Here is a 16,409-nt window from a genome sequence, read left to right as displayed (position 1 = left end):
CCAGCTGGGCTCTCTACTCCCTATCTCCTGTGCGGTGTTCTCTTTGTTACTTGTCCCAGCTGGGCTCTCTACTCCGTGTCTCCTGTGTGGTGTGTTCTCTGTCGCTTCTTCCAGCTCTGCTCTCTACTCCCTATCTGCTGTGCTGTGTTCTCTCTGTCACTTCTTCCAGCTGTGCTCTGTACTCTCTATCTCCTGTGCTGTGTTGTCTCTGTCACTTCTGCCAGCTGTGCTCTCTATTCCCAATCTGCTGTGCTGTGTTCTCTCTGTTTCTTCGCCCAGCTGTGCTCTCTACTCGTATCTGCTGTGTTGTCTCTGTCGCTTCTCCCAGCTGTGCTCTCTACTCACTATCTCCTGTGCAGTGTTCTCTCTGTCACTTCTCCTAGCTTTTCTCTCTATCCTTATCTGCTGTGTTCTCTCTGTCGCTACTCCCGTCTGTGCTCTCTACTCTCTATCTCCTGTGCTGTGTTGTCTCTGTCACTTCTGCCAGCTGTGCTCTCTATTCCCAATCTGCTGTGCTGTGTTCTCTCTGTTTCTTCGCCCAGCTGTGCTCTCTACTCCCTATCTCCTGTGCCGTGTTCTCTCAGTCACTTCTCCCATCTGTGCTCTCTACTCCCTATCTGCTGTGCTGTGTTCTCGCTGTCTCCTGCACGGCCCTCCTCCATGACTCTTCTGCATGTCACGCCTGCATGTTTCTCATGCATGACTCTCCTGCAAGACTCTCCTGCATGCATGACTTGCCTGCATGACTCTCCTGCATGGCTCTCCTGCATGACTCTCCTGTATGACTCTCCTGCATGACTCCTGATTGGCTCTCCTGTACGACTCTCCTTCATGGCTCTCCTGCATGACTCTCCGGCATGGCCCTTCTGCATGCATGACTCTCCTGCATGTACGACTCTCCTGCGTGACTGTCCTGTATTGTTCTCCTGCATTATTCTCCTGAGTGACTCTCCTGCATGGCTCTACTTCATGACTCTCCTGCATCACACTCCTGCATGCATGTCTCTCCTGCATGACTCTCCTGCATGACCCCTGCATGTCTCTCCTGCATGACTCTCATGCGTGATTCTATTGCATGTCTCTCCTGCATGACTCTCCTGCATGACCCATGCATGTCTCTCCTGCACGACTCTCATGCATGATTCTCTTGCATGTCTCTCCTGCATGACTCTCCTGCATGTCTCTCCTGCATGGCGCTCCTGCATGGCTCTCCTGCATGCATGGCTCTTTTGCATGTCTCTCCTGTATGGCTCTCTTGCATGTCTCTCCTGCATGACTCTCATGCATGACTCTCCTGCATGTCTCTGCTGCGTGACTCTCCTGCATGGCACTCCTGCATGCATGACTCTCCTGCATGGCTCTCCTATATGACTCTTCTATATGACTCTCCTGTATGACTCTCCTACATGGCTCTCCTGCATGACTTTCCTGCATGGCTCAACCAACATCTGTTATTCATCGCCAAGATACCCGTAGTGGTGAACGTGAGCTTTACAAATACACGTTATGTTATGATGGCTCTCCCACATTAATCTAAAGCATGGCTCCCCTATATGACTATCCTGCATGGCCCTCCTGCATGCATGACTCTCCTATATGGCTGTCCTGCATGACTCTCCAGCATGACTCCTGTATGGCTCTCCTGTATGGCTCTCCTGCATGGCTCTCCTGCATGGCCTTCCTGCATGCAAGACTTGTCTGCATAACTCTCCTGTATGGCTCTTCTGCATGACTCTCCTGCACGCCTGTTGTGCATGCATGACTTGCCTGCATTTTTTTAAAACAGACTTTTATTTATTTTCATGAAAACAGACATTCAATCCTGCCGTCCACTGAATGCTCAGTGATGGAAATCAGCATGAAATACACAACGGATACCATGACAAACTGACTACAGAGTCTCACCCACCTTCCCAGCAGGCATCCGTGATACAGCGCAGTCTGTCTGCATGCTTGATCCAGTCGAATGGTGTGGAGCAACAAGAAGAACCCCCAACACCCTCCCACCTCTTTCACTTTTGAAGCCCTCCCAACAGGAACCCCCCACCCAACCACCCGCCGGTCACTAAGATATTCAAGAAGGAAAATATGAGTCCTGCATCACCTATCAGTCTGCCTGCCTCGCAGGGCGCGGCTGTGAGTGGATCAACAACACAGGGGGAAGCTTCCTATCATGGTCCAAGTGGCCTCCTCTCGCACTGTAGTCCTGAAGGCGGGAAGGGTCTCTCAAGGGGCCTGTGCCACATCCCTTTCATCAAGGGCATCCTCGTCTTCGACAGTCGGATGCTTGGTCAGCTCCAGGAGTGCCACCCATGCCCGGGCCATTTCCAGTGACTTCTCGCTTCCATTACGCTGAGCCATATTTAATGTATAGTTCCCTTCACTTTCTGCCCATGTCACCAGCTCCCTATTCCAACGCACTAGACTAGGCCCCTGCCTCGCCTTCCAGTGAGAAGTAATTTCCCTCTTAGCCAAGACCAGCCCCAGGTCAATGAACCTGCTGGTGACCTAAGTCTTGGCAGTGTGTGTGAACCAATGCAACAAGCAGACCCCTGGTGTCACCATTAGCTCCCTCTCTGTCACAGTCAGCAAAGCAGTCGTCACCCCTCTCCAGAAGTCTCCCACCTGCAGACAGTCCCAGAGCATGTGGAGAAAATTCGCCCCATCCTGGTCACATCAGGGACAAGCGGCCGGCACCCCAAAATATTCAGCAATTTTACTAGGCGTGAGGTAAGCCCTATGGAAAACATAGAATTGGATGAGCTAGAAGCGCGCATTCCGAGAACATTTCCACGGCCCTCTACAATCACCTCCCAAGGTTTTTCTGCAATGAGCTCCCCCAGATCCGCCTCCCACTTGAGCCGCAATGCCATCAAGGGTTGGTGCAGATCTTGAGTGATCCGGCTGTAGAGGCAGGTCACCGCTTTAAAGGTGCCCGCCGCCATCACTACATATTGACAAGCGAGAGGCGTATCTGGCTCCAACAGTCCCTTTCGCCAGTTCTTCCTGATAGCCGCTGTCAGGGACGCATGCAAGAGAAAGTCCCCGCACAGGAGATCATATTGCTCCCTGAGGTCATTAAAAGGGAGAAGATTACCACCTTCATAAAGGTCACCTATTGCCGTAACTCCCGCCTCTTCGCAGGCTAGCAACTGGCTCCAATCTCCCCCGTGAGGTAACACCTCACACATCCTCAGTGGGATTTCAGGCACATAAGGAGTCTTAACGTGTGCCCTCCTGGCCAGGCGTGCCCAGCACTGTCGCACCATCCACAAATCCTGTGGCATTAAGTCGCCTCTCGATGGTGCTCGTAGCAGCACACAGGACAACAGGTGCCAACTCGGATCTGACCCACCCTGTCCTCCGGGTGCCTAATATGGCCCACCACCCACTTCATAAACCATTGAAGCTGTGCGGCGTGATAATAGGCCTCTAGGTCCGGCAACGCAAGGCCCCCTCTGCCCTGGGCCTCTGCAGGGTGGTCAAAGCAACCCTCCGTCTCCCAGCTCCCCATATAAATCCTGTAATTAAAGTATTCAGCTGAGCAAAGAGCTTACTCGGGATCCAAACGGGAAGGGTCCCAAACAAATAGAGAAACCTGGGCAGGATGACCATCTTCACCAAGGCAACCATGCCGGCAACAGATAATGGAAGAGACCCCCAAAAATCAAAAAAGGTTTTCGCTCCGCGCACCGCCCACCCCACATTGCCCTCCAAAAGATCGGCAGGAGCATGATAGATCTGAGTCCAAAAGTATGGCAAACACTGGCATTCCCACGGGACATCCCCTGCCCTCGGATGATCTATCATGTCTGGTCTAGTAGGAAACAAACACGACTTGGTCCAATTCACCTGGAGTCCTGCCACCCTCACCAAGGTCTCCAGTGTAGGGCATCTCCAGCATCTGGTAGGAACATGAGGAGATTGTCCGCATACAATGCTATATGTTGCATTCGTCCCTTCACCAAGAGCCCAGGGAAATACTGCCCTACCCAGGCATGAGCAGCCCTGGGCTCCATCGCCAGGGCAAACAATAACGAGGACAATGGGCACCCCTGCCTTATCCCCCGAGCTACTGTACAGGCAGCAGAAATCAAGCCCCCTGTCCTCACCCTGGCAGCAGAAGCACTGCATAGCAGCGCCGTCCACTGTATAAAGCATTCTCCCAGTCCAAATTCCCGCAAGACCTTAAAAAGGTAGGACCACTGCAGGCTATCGAAGGCCTTTTCAATCTCGACCGCAAAAATGCAGGACTCATCCTTATCATAGGAGTCGGACTCAAAATGCGCATGAGTCTGCGCACATTCATCGCGGTATTTAGAGAAGGAATAAATCCGGCTTGGTCCGTATGGATCAGTTTCGTCATATGGGGCATCAAACGACTGCCCAAAATTCGGCTTAAGATCTTGTAATCAAGATTGAGCATCGCTAGGGGCCTGTACGAGGAATGGTCCCAAGCAGGTTTGCCTGGCTTGAGAAGGGCTTCACACGTGGAGGCAGGGAGGGCACCCTCCTGACGCGCCTTGTTATAGAGCACCACCAAACAGGGAGCCAAAACATCCGTAAGCCCATCGGTGCCCAGGGTTTTGTTCCTGGCTATTTGCTTTATGGCGCTGCGTACTTCACCCATTTCAATGTCCCGACCCAGAGCTTCGGCGTCCTCGGGCCTCAAGCTGTGGCAACTCCGCCTTAGGCAGAAACTCCTCATCCCCCGGGATCCTGGGATACAACCTGCTCTGGTATAATACTGTAAGAAATAATCGTTCATACGCTTTTGGGTGTGAAACACCTCATCCCCTGACCCCTCAATTCAAGTATCATGGTCCCTCTACTCGCCGGATTGGCCAGCCAAGCTAGCAATGCCCCAGCCTTATCACGCTCCACGTGTGCCTCAACTGTGTAGGCCTTATAATCGAAGCAGCGCAATCTCTCAATGTGAACTGCTAGTTCTTCCCGAGCTTCAGTGTAACCCTGCCTGTCTGTCTGGACACTTTGGGCGCTCCCTCTCCGAGTCAAGTACCCACTGTTCTGCCTTAAGTACGTCTTGCAGCAACACGTTGCACACTCCCACTACCTCGCCTATGCAGCGCCCCGAACTACTGACTTAAAAGCGTCCCATTCGACCACCAGAGAAGATGCTGTGTTGGCGTTAAGCCTAAAATATTCGTCCATGGCGGACCTAATAGCAGCACGGAACACTGGATCCTCTAATGTGTCATGTCGGAGCCGCCAAGTGGGAATGGCAGGGCGATCCCCTAGTCATTGTAGCCAGGATTATCAATAGTTGGTTATGATCAGACGATGTCCTAGCTAAGTATTCACTATGTACCATCGCCCAGCAGAACATGTAAGTCATGTCGGGATGAGAAGTAAGAATAGTCCCTGTCAAACGGGTGGTGCGACCTTCAAGTATCAGTTAACCCCCACTGTTGTTGCCAGTCCCGCCACACCACAGCCAGCCTATGGCTCGGGTAATCCGAGAGAGGGGGGTAAGAGCGATCCAAGGAGACATCAGTGATGCAATTGAAGTCGCCACCCGAGCACCGAGCCAGTCAACAAGGGAGCCAATTTCCCAGAGAGGTGTGCAAAAAAGGAAGCCTGATCTGTGTTGGGGGCATATACGCTGCCTAGAACAATGTCCCTGCCATCTAGTTGCCCTGTGACCACAACATATCTACCTTCAGGGTCAATCACCTGGTCAGTTCTCCGAGACGGTACCCCCACCCTAACCCAAATCAACGAGCCCCGTGCATAAGCCGAGTATGTGGTACAGAACACCTGTCCCTGCCACCTCCGTTGTAACGTCAGTCCCTCCTGCTTATCTTAGTGCGTTTCCTGCAACAATGCTATTGCACCCCACGTCTTCGAAGATAAGCTTGTATTTTGTGACGACGAGTCATCGTGTGCATCCCCCTAATGTTCCAAGAAAGACATTTAATACCTACGGCGGTAGCCATGACAAGGCGAAGAAAATGCTGTACCTCCTAATCAATCAATCAATCAATCAAAGACATTTATAGAGCGCACTACTTACCTGGAGGGTCTCAAGGTGCTTGGGGGGGGTCCTACCTCCCATGGCGACATGCTTAGTCTCACCCTTCCCCCCTGCACCCCAACTCCAGCAACTCCCACACCCCAGGATAGGTTCCCTGAAACTAGACCCCATCCAAACTAAAAGAACCATCAACCTTGCCAAAATGGGTAGTGAGACATGCGCCAACCCAATGGGACCCAAAGCCCCCCGGCACTCCCCCTGCCCAGTGTGAAAGAGCCAATGACACCCCCCTGGGAGCCCCAATAATAGTGATCAAATGGTGACATCTCCCCTCTTCTTACAGGACAGGCCCCCCAAAAGTCAAACCTGGGCTGCATTGCAAGTGCACCACTCCCCACCATCCAGGCCCAGATCAGCCAAACAAGTCCACCATCTGCGGAGTGACCTCAGGTAGTTCAGGCTTGGAATCACCATTTGTGCTGGCCGCTGGAGAGGACCCAGACACTCGGTTAGAGGAAGCAGAAACCAAGCTGGATGACTTGCCTGCATGGCTCTTCTGCATACATGACTCTCCCACCTGGACCTCCTGCATACATGACTCTCCTGTATGGCTCTCCTGTAAGACTGTCCTACATGACTCTCCTGCATAGCTCTCCTGCATGACTCTCCTGAAAGACTCCTGTATGGCCCTCCAGGAAGACTCTCCTGCATGACTGTCCTGCATGACTCTCCTACATGGCTGTCCTGCATGGCCTCCTGCATGCATGACTTGCCTGCATGCCTCTTCTGTGTGGCTCTCCTGCATAACTCTCCTGCATGACTTTCCTGCTTGCATGACTTGCCTGCATGACTCTCCTGCATGACTCTCATGCATGGCCCTCCTGCATGCATGGCTCTCATGTATGACTCTCCATCAATCAATCAATCACAGAAATGTGTATAGCGCGCTACTCACCCGTAAGGGTCTCAAGGCGCTGAGGGGAGGTGGGGGGGGGTCTCTACTGCTCGAACAGCCAGGTCTTGTGGTGTAGCAGGGTTTCCGTTCTCCCACAGAACTGTGCACAGAGATCTAGAACCTGGGTGAGTTAGGGTGACCCAAAACTCACCTTAGTTTCAGAAATCCCCTTACCAAGCTAGCTACAGTGTCTCATCGGTAGTAATAACTTCCCAATGACTTAGAAAATCCAGAACATGAACTTAGGGTACCTCAGGTATCGTGGAACACATGAACACTCTTTCGTTATATAATCATTACTAACCGAAACTGGGAGGCAAAGAACACACATGCAGGTTTGAAATGTTTATTTTTCAATGCAAAGTTCTCAAACGCAGTATCTTATATAATATCAACATACATATTATAAAAACCAGAGTTAGCAGCATAGTCACTAGTCCTAATAAGCGAACGGTGATAGCATATTATAATGCAAAATCTATAGAAATCTGTATCACCTATATTTCGCGCACCCTATTTAGCATATTATATTATATCTAAGAAGGTCTCATTTGGGTTCTAGCAGGGCGGGCCCATACCTCTAAATTTCAGTAGGAGTAGATCACATCAACAGCTACCAGCTCTCTACATGCGAAGCATCAAGTGTGTTGATTCATTCCCTGTAACTCTATCTTAAACCCGCGTAGAGCCCAATGTTGGCAGCAACATTATTTGTGTTATGTCTAATGTAGTGCGAGGATCAGGCTTTCAGCAACCTTGTCTTAGGTTATTCTTAGAGGGTGCAGTTCTCAGTGTGCAGACAGTTGTACCAAGCACGACTGATATCAGAGCAATAACATATTATTCTCAAATAAATCACATCTTTCGTCTAGGTTGAAAGCTACAATAACAATTAGGTGTCGTGTGCAAACTGAAGCCGAAGGAAAATATGTAGTTTAAACATTTAATAAACTCATGCTAACTTAACACAATATATAGAAACGCAGTAACCATATGACACCCCCCCAATGATCCGAGGACGGTTAAAAAAGGAAGAAAATACAAGCCAATACTATATGAGAGGCAAAACATGAAAGCAGAGTTCAACAATATTGAGCCAAGCTAAATGTATGTAAATGTATATATGTTTTCAATAATAAAAAAAATTTATGAATGCCTATAGTGGCCACACAAAAATATAAAAATTCGAACTTAAGGCCAACTACAAGTACACAGGCCTAGAACAAATGAAAGTCGAATGTTCGTAATAAAAAAAGCACCATTCAGAATTACTAAAAAGTCACGTGCCATAATAATGAAAGTCTTCAAAGTCACTCATGGGTTGAATGAATATGCAAAATAGGTAGCTACAGCTTCCAACATGAAATCACTGTCATCATCCGAAAACAGTTCAGCCATCCAATTAAGCAATGGGAAAGAACAGACGTGCTCCTCCAGCACTGAATCCTCTAGCAACATCAGATGACAACTCAGTGGGTTCTCGATAATGCTATGCGCCAGAAAGTCATGCGCTGCTGCGGATATGTCCCACTGACCCATTAGTCCATGCATCGCTGCCACGGCCATAACCCTTTGGCCAGAACAAACCAACTCGTGAGCAACTACGGGGCTCATTAGCTGATCAAAATCGACGTCAGGAGAAGTCGGTAAGCAGAGACACAAATCAATGGCCTATTCGAAATCACAGCTCAGGCAATGAAACACAGGCTGGACACATGTGAAATAGGAAAATCGGAACGATAATCCAAAAGCCGTGCTTAAGGTCGCAAGCGGCAAGGAGCCATAGTAATCAAGCATCCGGTTGCGAAACTGCATCAGTAGGGGCTGAGCGTTTCCTTGCGCAGGATGGGCATCCATGTTTTATAAAGCAAAATATCACCAGAACGCCTGCAGCCAAAGTCAGCAAAACTGGGAATCCGCCAAACAAGCTTGCGAATATAGAATGAAAGAACGCAGGGATAATACCAAATACTTTTTCAAACGTAGTCACGAGACCACTGCTAACCAATTTAAAAAAATGTGCTAGGCCGGTTGTGGAGGAGGCATTGAAGATTTGATGAACCAGCTTGCAGAAATGAAACGGCAAATCAGTATTTAAAAGTGCCTGCACCTCTGTGCATGTGTTAGCTATGTGAAGGACATAAGTTTCGCGGGCCGAGCTCAGGGCCACTTCTTTCTGAGACAATAGGGCTCTTATTCGGCTCAAACCATTGAACTCGGCTCTCAAGGTTGGTATTCGTGGCCAAATGGAAACATCTGAATTCCCATGCGTGGGTGGATATAACACATTCTTGCAACACACCACACGTTCTGATACAGTAACCACATAGGCGATACCGACCATTAACCCACAACACATTTCGTTATTCAAAAGTAAATAACTACCGTTAGACAATAAAGTGAAGGTGGGAACTATTGCAGGAACCGGTGTCCCTTTCAAAATACAGGCTAAATTAGGCTTGTCCTGATTACAAGAACCATGCAACTGGATGTGTCTGCATATTAGTGAGCGGTCAGGCGACTGTGTACATTCTTCACCTTTCAGATTCACTTCATTCCCCTCCTTTAGACATATGTATGTGTATGGTAAAGACCATGTCTCATGGAGGAAAGCACTGCCTAATGGTTCATATCGCCCTATAGCAATATATCTCATACAATTTGTAAATTTATACAGAGCAAAAGGTAAGGTAATAATACCATGGATAAGCCATGTAGCAGCAGTTACCTCAGCCACAGAAAAGGGCAAGGATTCTAATTTTTCAATGTGTAACATAGAAAATTATGCATCTCGCATGGAAAGCATGCGCTGTTTTTCAGTCAAATTAAATGGGGCAAATAGTGATGAGACGTTCATATAACTCCAAGGCACTCGACCAGCCTTCAGAGTCTGTAGTGTCCAAGCAAACTGCATTACAGAACGCAATTGATTTTGACCATGATACAACACGGACACTTTATCATGTACAATGTCAACAACAGAAGACACAATATTGTTCAACGTGTAAATTCGGGAAGAAAGCGTGTTAATACTGTTATCGACAACTGCAACCACTTTTTCTAAATTTGCTTGATCAATTGCTCTTAGGCATTTTGCAGCCTCAATTTGAGAAACTTTCCAAATTTCATTGTAAATCGCATAAATCCATCGTTTACATCTACCTTTAGCTGGGCTTTTTATAAAATCGTTCAAATCCACATTTTCAGTTAATTGAGACAGATGTAGTTTAACTGCAGCTAATGTGGAATGTTGTAACCAATTCTGACACAGCTTCCCCACAGAATAAGTTGTGACAGTATAATCTTCTTCAAAACGGGGATCAGGTCTGACTTCTGTGAACCCTTCAACCAAACCCAGAAAACGACGTTGGCAAGAATCAGCACTCCTATGCCACATCAGCCAACCCTTGGAATCCAAACTGGAAACGTTAAAGGATGAATTTTGCAATAGAGCTTGCAACTCATGAATGGACAATTCAGTATAATTACCCCAACCTGAATATTCCTCTAAATCTGGGATGGTTGGTGTATTTAATTTTTTTTGAAGTAGCCAATCCAAAGCATGTTGTTTGGAAAATGGATGAATTTAGAAACAACATGTGATTCGGGATGAGACATGCACGGTGCAAAGCCTCAGTGCCTTGTACCTGCCAATCTTTGGTACCCCAAACCGATTTAAGGTCAATTGTTCCTTTCTAAAACTCGTAGCCATCTACAGCCAACCTGTCTAGAAATTACTTCGAATACAGCAATTTTGTACCAGTAAGTCTAACTTTGGACATGGACTTTTGTGTCATTTTGAAATATAATGACTCAGGATTTGATTGATTAAAATCTGTGAAATAAGTGTATTTTTTCAGAAACGTATTGGGCTGCCTCCTAATGGAGCAGGGCAATGTTCCCATTGTGTATAATTTACAGTAACCCTCCTGGAATTTGTTTTATGCAAAAAATGATTACCATAATGTTGAAAACAAAACAAATCACCATAATTAATAGAATCTAAATACAGATCCTCAGCATCGAAGGCAGCATAGTATTTCAAATCAGAGAATAATGCTTCTACGGCCTGAGATAAATGTCATCCACATACGAACAAGCAACTGGGTCGATGCCCTCAAGAAGAGAGACAATGCGGGCGGAGAATACCCCAGGACTATTCTTATAGCCCATTGGGAGACGCCAAAACATTTTTTGCACACCGCCGCATGTAAAACTGGTCCATTGGGAACTTAGACCATCTAATCTATGGGCATAAAAACCATTGGAAATGTCAAGCGTGGTTTTGAACCGTTTACGCTCAAGACTATTCACTAAAGCAGAGCCATGAGTATTCTGTACTGCGCAGTTACGGCAATGCGAGTTTAAATGCCTATAATCCAAAACCAAACGATATGAGCCGTCCGGCTTGTTTACAGTAAAAAGGGGGTTATTCATCGGTGACACACACGTTTCAATTACACCTTGATATTCCAATTGTTCAAGGATAGCCGCGACTGAAGCTTTGGCTTCACGCCGTATGGGATATTGAGGTTGAGGCTGCGGCTGAGACCGTAACGGAATCTCGTGGCTTGGAGACAATTTATCCCAGCCACACTGATTGCGGTACACAGCCGGCGCAAGCGCCAGAGCCCACTCTTCTGTAAAATGCAGCGCTTCCACTCTCGATACAGTGTGCGCGAAACTGGGGAGGATCACCTCCTCCCCTCGCGGAGCTGCGAGAACAAAAGGTGGGGGCCAGTCAGCCTCCGAAAGCAAAATGTCATACGTAGATGAGAGATTTTCCCAAAATACCCCTTTTACAGTTCGCTGCATGTCACTATTAACAGGACAATTTCAAAAAGACGTTCAGGGGGAGCAACATGCGTATCAGCAGTCTCAATCACAACATAATTGGCAGTCGCTGTCACCTTCAACAGTGGACGGAGGGCCTCTCTCACTATGGTAATCTCTGCTGCGCTGTCCAGCAAGGTCAGAGCCCACGTCAGATTCCGAAGCCGCGTTCTCACTATCTGGGGCATAACGATGCGCTGTCAGTGCGGCGACTTTCTTCGTTGCAAACTGTGGTCTCTTGGGCGTAGCGCCTTCCTGCTGATCTCCACCGTTACGCGGGCGGGGCTGACCACGTCCTTGCTGGCCACCCCGGCCCCTGCCGCCCCCTCCACCACCGGTTGACAGAGCTGATGAGTCCTGAAAGGAACGAGGAGAGCGTTGGTCAGAAGCCTGAAACCTTTCAGGTGACTTAATCATCGCGCGATCACGCAAATCATAAACCCGATCTGACTGCGCAGGCAACGGAGACGCAGGAGCAGAAACCTGTGTTTGTTGTTGTTGTTGCTTACCCTGATTCTGCTTTTTAGGCCAATTTTGTTTTTTGGACTTAGGTTGACCACTAGTATCCGAAGACTGACCCTGGGGCTGCTTTTTCTCCTTATCAGGAAAAGCTTTAAGCCCCTTCGCATTGCGACCAACCGTTTTATAAGCAGCCACAATAATCCTTGCAAACCGACGGGGTCTCTCGGCCTCTGGAACTAACGCCAATGCGTTAGCAACCTGAAAGTTCACTGCATCCCCCTTGACATTCGCAAGGATCAGATCGCAAACTACATCAAAGGTGCCACACAGGCGCATATCCAATTCAACCGCCGACTCCGGTCCGTGTTCATCCTGAACACGTTTAAGGACAGCACCCAGATTGGTCACAGACGGGGTACCATAGCACCTCGAATAGACCGCTGCAAAAGTCTTACCCCAGGTCTCACAGTCAACAAGTTCAGGTGCCAAATCTTTCGGTAAACTTAGTGTAAGAATCCTGTGTTTATCACCAGGACTTGTGTTGGGAAACACAGCTTCCAGCTGGCCGAATTTCTCAGCAAGCCAGAACGGAAAATCATCCTTGTCCTGGGGCTTTTTGCCCATCACGGAATTCACCATGATAGGATTGATTTTCAAACCAGCCTGTTCTGCACGAAGCTGCGCACCCCTAGGGGCTATTTCCTGAACATTACGGCTAGTGTAATGAACAAGCGCTCTAATCACTTCCACTGCGACTTCATGAAGCCGCCGCAGATCAGCCACGTTACAAGTGGCGCGATTAGGGTGAGGAGTGAATCCAGCCAAAGCGGGCCAAGGTGTGCCCGGAATGGACAAAGGACCTAACCTCGGAGCGGTTAAAGCGTGTGGTAGGGCGCCACCAAACCAAACTCCATGCTGCCAAGCATCAATAGGAACTTCCAGTGCCCTGTACGGAGCATACGCAACCGGTACAGCTGAAGCAGTGTATGAATGGAACTATCCAGAATTAGCGTCCACCGCCGGAAATGTCACCCAGGAATAAAACAGTTCGTACGGGTAAGCATGTTCCGCACTCACCACCAGAACCACAGTCAAGCCTTCCACAGGGACAATATAAGCCTGCAAGTGGTCCCGCACCGCAATTCGACTATGCTGCGGGATGTCCACGGCTTGCGCCATGGTAGCACAGGAACTCGAAAAAACAAAGAATACTTTGTAGCACAACTGGGTATTAATTCAAAGAAACCGTTTTAGATAGATTCAAGCTTGAAAAGACCTATTTCAAAAATAGGTAGGTTTTTCCGACACCGCCGTTTTCCGGTAACGGGAATGAAGGGGTTAAGGTTTGAATGATATACTACTCGAGTGTCATGATATAAGGCCAACAACGTATGGGCGCCATGTAGCAGGGTTTCCGTTCTCCCACAGAACTGTGCACAGAGATCTAGAACCTGGGTGAGTTAGGGTGACCCAAAACTCACTTTAGTTTCAGAAATCCCCTTACCAAGCTAGCTACAGTGTCTCATCGGTAGTAATAACTTCCCAATGACTTAGACAATCCAGAACATGAACTTAGGGTACCTCAGGTATCGTGGAACACATGAACACTCTTTCGTTATATAATCATTACTAACCGAAACTGGGAGGCAAAGAACACACGTGCAAGTTTGAAATGTTTATTTTTCAATGCAAAGTTCTCAAACGCAGTATCTTATATAATATCAACATACATATTATAAAAACCAGAGTTAGCAGCATAGTCACTAGTCCATAATAAGCGAACGGTGATAGCATATTATAATGCAAAATCTATAGAAATCTGTATCACCTATATTTCGCGCACCCTATTTAGCATATTATATTATATCTAAGAAGGTCTCATTTGGGTTCTAGCAGGGCGGGCCCATACCTCTAAATTTCAGTAGGAGTAGATCACATCTACAGCTACCAGCTCTCTGCATGCGAAGCATCAAGTGTGTTGATTCATTCCCTGTAACTCTATCTTAAACCTGCGTAGAGCCCAATGTTGGCAGCAACATTATTTGTGTTATGTCTAATGTAGTGCGAGGATCAGGCTTTCAGCAACCTTGTGTTAGGTTATTCTTAGAGGGTGCAGTTCTCAGTGTGCAGACAGTTGTACCAAGCACGACTGATATCAGAGCAATAACATATTATTCTCAAATAAATCACATCTTTCGTCTAGGTTGAAAGCTACAATAACAATTAGGTGTTGTGTGCAAACTGAAGCCGAAGGAAAATATGTAGTTTAAACATTTAATAAACTCATGCTAACTTAACACAATATATAGAAACACAGTAACCATATGACAGTGGAGTGGTGTGGCTCACTGGTTAGAGGCGGCAGACCTGGAAGCAGAGGTCGGCCCGGGACCAGGGTTCGATTCCTGATGCGGCAGGGTCTTGGGCTATGGTCAGCGGACTCGATAATTCTCGTCTCAGTGCCTACTCCAACCATGGGTCCCACTCAGCAACTCTGGGCAATAGCTTGCTTAATCTCTACTAACGGCCCCATCAGCGCCGCGGATGCTTGTCTTCGCCTTGGAGATGCCCAGGTGAGACCATCTCACAGGGAAAGCCAGAATGGGTTTCCCAGCGGTATACAGTGCCAGGACACCCCTTTGCTGGGGCAGCTGTGCGCTTTACAAGTATACGACATTTAACATTTAACATTTGAGTTGTTTCCTGAAGGAGAGGTGATCCAGGGTCAGCCGTAGGTGAGTGGGGAGAAAGTTCCATGTCTTGACTGCCAGGTAGGAGAAGGATCTTCCACCGTCGGTGGATTTCCGAATTCGTGGGACGGAGGCAAGGGCGAGGCTGGCGGATGAGAGCTGGCGGGTGGGTGTGTAGAAAGAGAGGCGGCTGTTGAGGTACTTCGGGCCCATGTCGTGGAGAGCCTTGTGTGCATGGGTGAGGAGTCTGAACGTAATCCTCTTGTTGACGGGGAGCCAGTGCAGGTCTTTCAGGTGGGCAGAGATGTGGCTGCGGCGAGGGATGTCCAGGATGAGTCACACTGAGGCGTTCTGAATTTGCTGGAGTCTTTCTGGAGTTTGGCTGTAGTTCCTGCGTAGAGGGTGTTCCCGTAGTCCAGGCGGCTGGTGACGAGGGCCTGGGTGACCGTCTTCCTGGTTTCTGTGGGGATCCATCGGAAGATCTTTCGGAGCATGCGCAGGGTGTTGAAGTAGGATGATGAGACTGCGTTCACTTGCTTGGTCATCGTGAGTGAGGAGTCCAGCATGAAGCCCAGGTTGCATGCGTGGTCCGTTGGTTTGGGTGCGCTGCCCAGGACCGGGGGCCACCAGGAGTCGTCCCACGTGGAGGGGGATGGTCCGAGGATGAGGACTTCCGTCTTGTCTGAGTTCAGTTTCAGACGGCTGATCTTCATCCATTCTGCGACGTCTCTCATTCCTTCCTGGAGGTTGGCTTTGGCGGTGGTGGGGTTGTTGGTGAGGGAGAGGATCAGCTGGGTGTCATCGGCGTAGGAGATGATGTTGAGGTTGTGTTGGCGGGCGATGGCTGCGAGCGGGCTCATGTAGACGTTGAAGAGGGTAGGGCTGAGTGAGGATCCTTGCGGGACGCCGTAGATGACTTTGGTGGCCGCGGATCTGAACGGGGGGAGGCGGACTCTCTGGGTTCTTCTGGCGAGGAATGAGATGATCCTCTCCAGGGCCGTTCCTTGGATTCCTGTGTTGCTGAGGCGCTGTATCAGGGTGCGGTGGCAGACGGTGTCGAAGGCTGCTGAGAGGTCAAGGAGGATGAGTGCAGCCGTTTCTCCGTTGTCGAGCAGGGACCTGATGTCGTCGGTGGCTGCGATGAGGGCGGTCTCGGTGCTGTGGTTTGCTCGGAAGCCGGACTGTGAGGGGTCGAGGGAACCTTTGGTCTCGAGGAAGGCGGGGAGTTGTCTGTTGACGGCCTTCTCGATGACTTTGGCTGGAAAGGGGAGGAGCGAGATGGGGCGGAAGTTCTTCAGGTCCGTGGGGTCCGCGGTGGGTTTCTTGAGGAGGGCGCTCAGCTCGGCATGTTTCCAGCTCTCCGGGAAGGTAGCGGATGCGAAGGAGCTGTTGATGATGTTCCGGAGTTGGGGTGCGATGATGCAGTCGGCTTTGTTGAAGATGTGGTGAGGGCAGGGGTCGGAGGGGGATCCGG

Source organism: Lissotriton vulgaris, chromosome 1_2 (assembly GCF_964263255.1).
Source record: "Lissotriton vulgaris chromosome 1_2, aLisVul1.2, whole genome shotgun sequence".
Classification (NCBI taxonomy): domain Eukaryota; kingdom Metazoa; phylum Chordata; class Amphibia; order Caudata; family Salamandridae; genus Lissotriton; species Lissotriton vulgaris.
Note: the sequence above shows the minus strand (reverse complement) of the source record.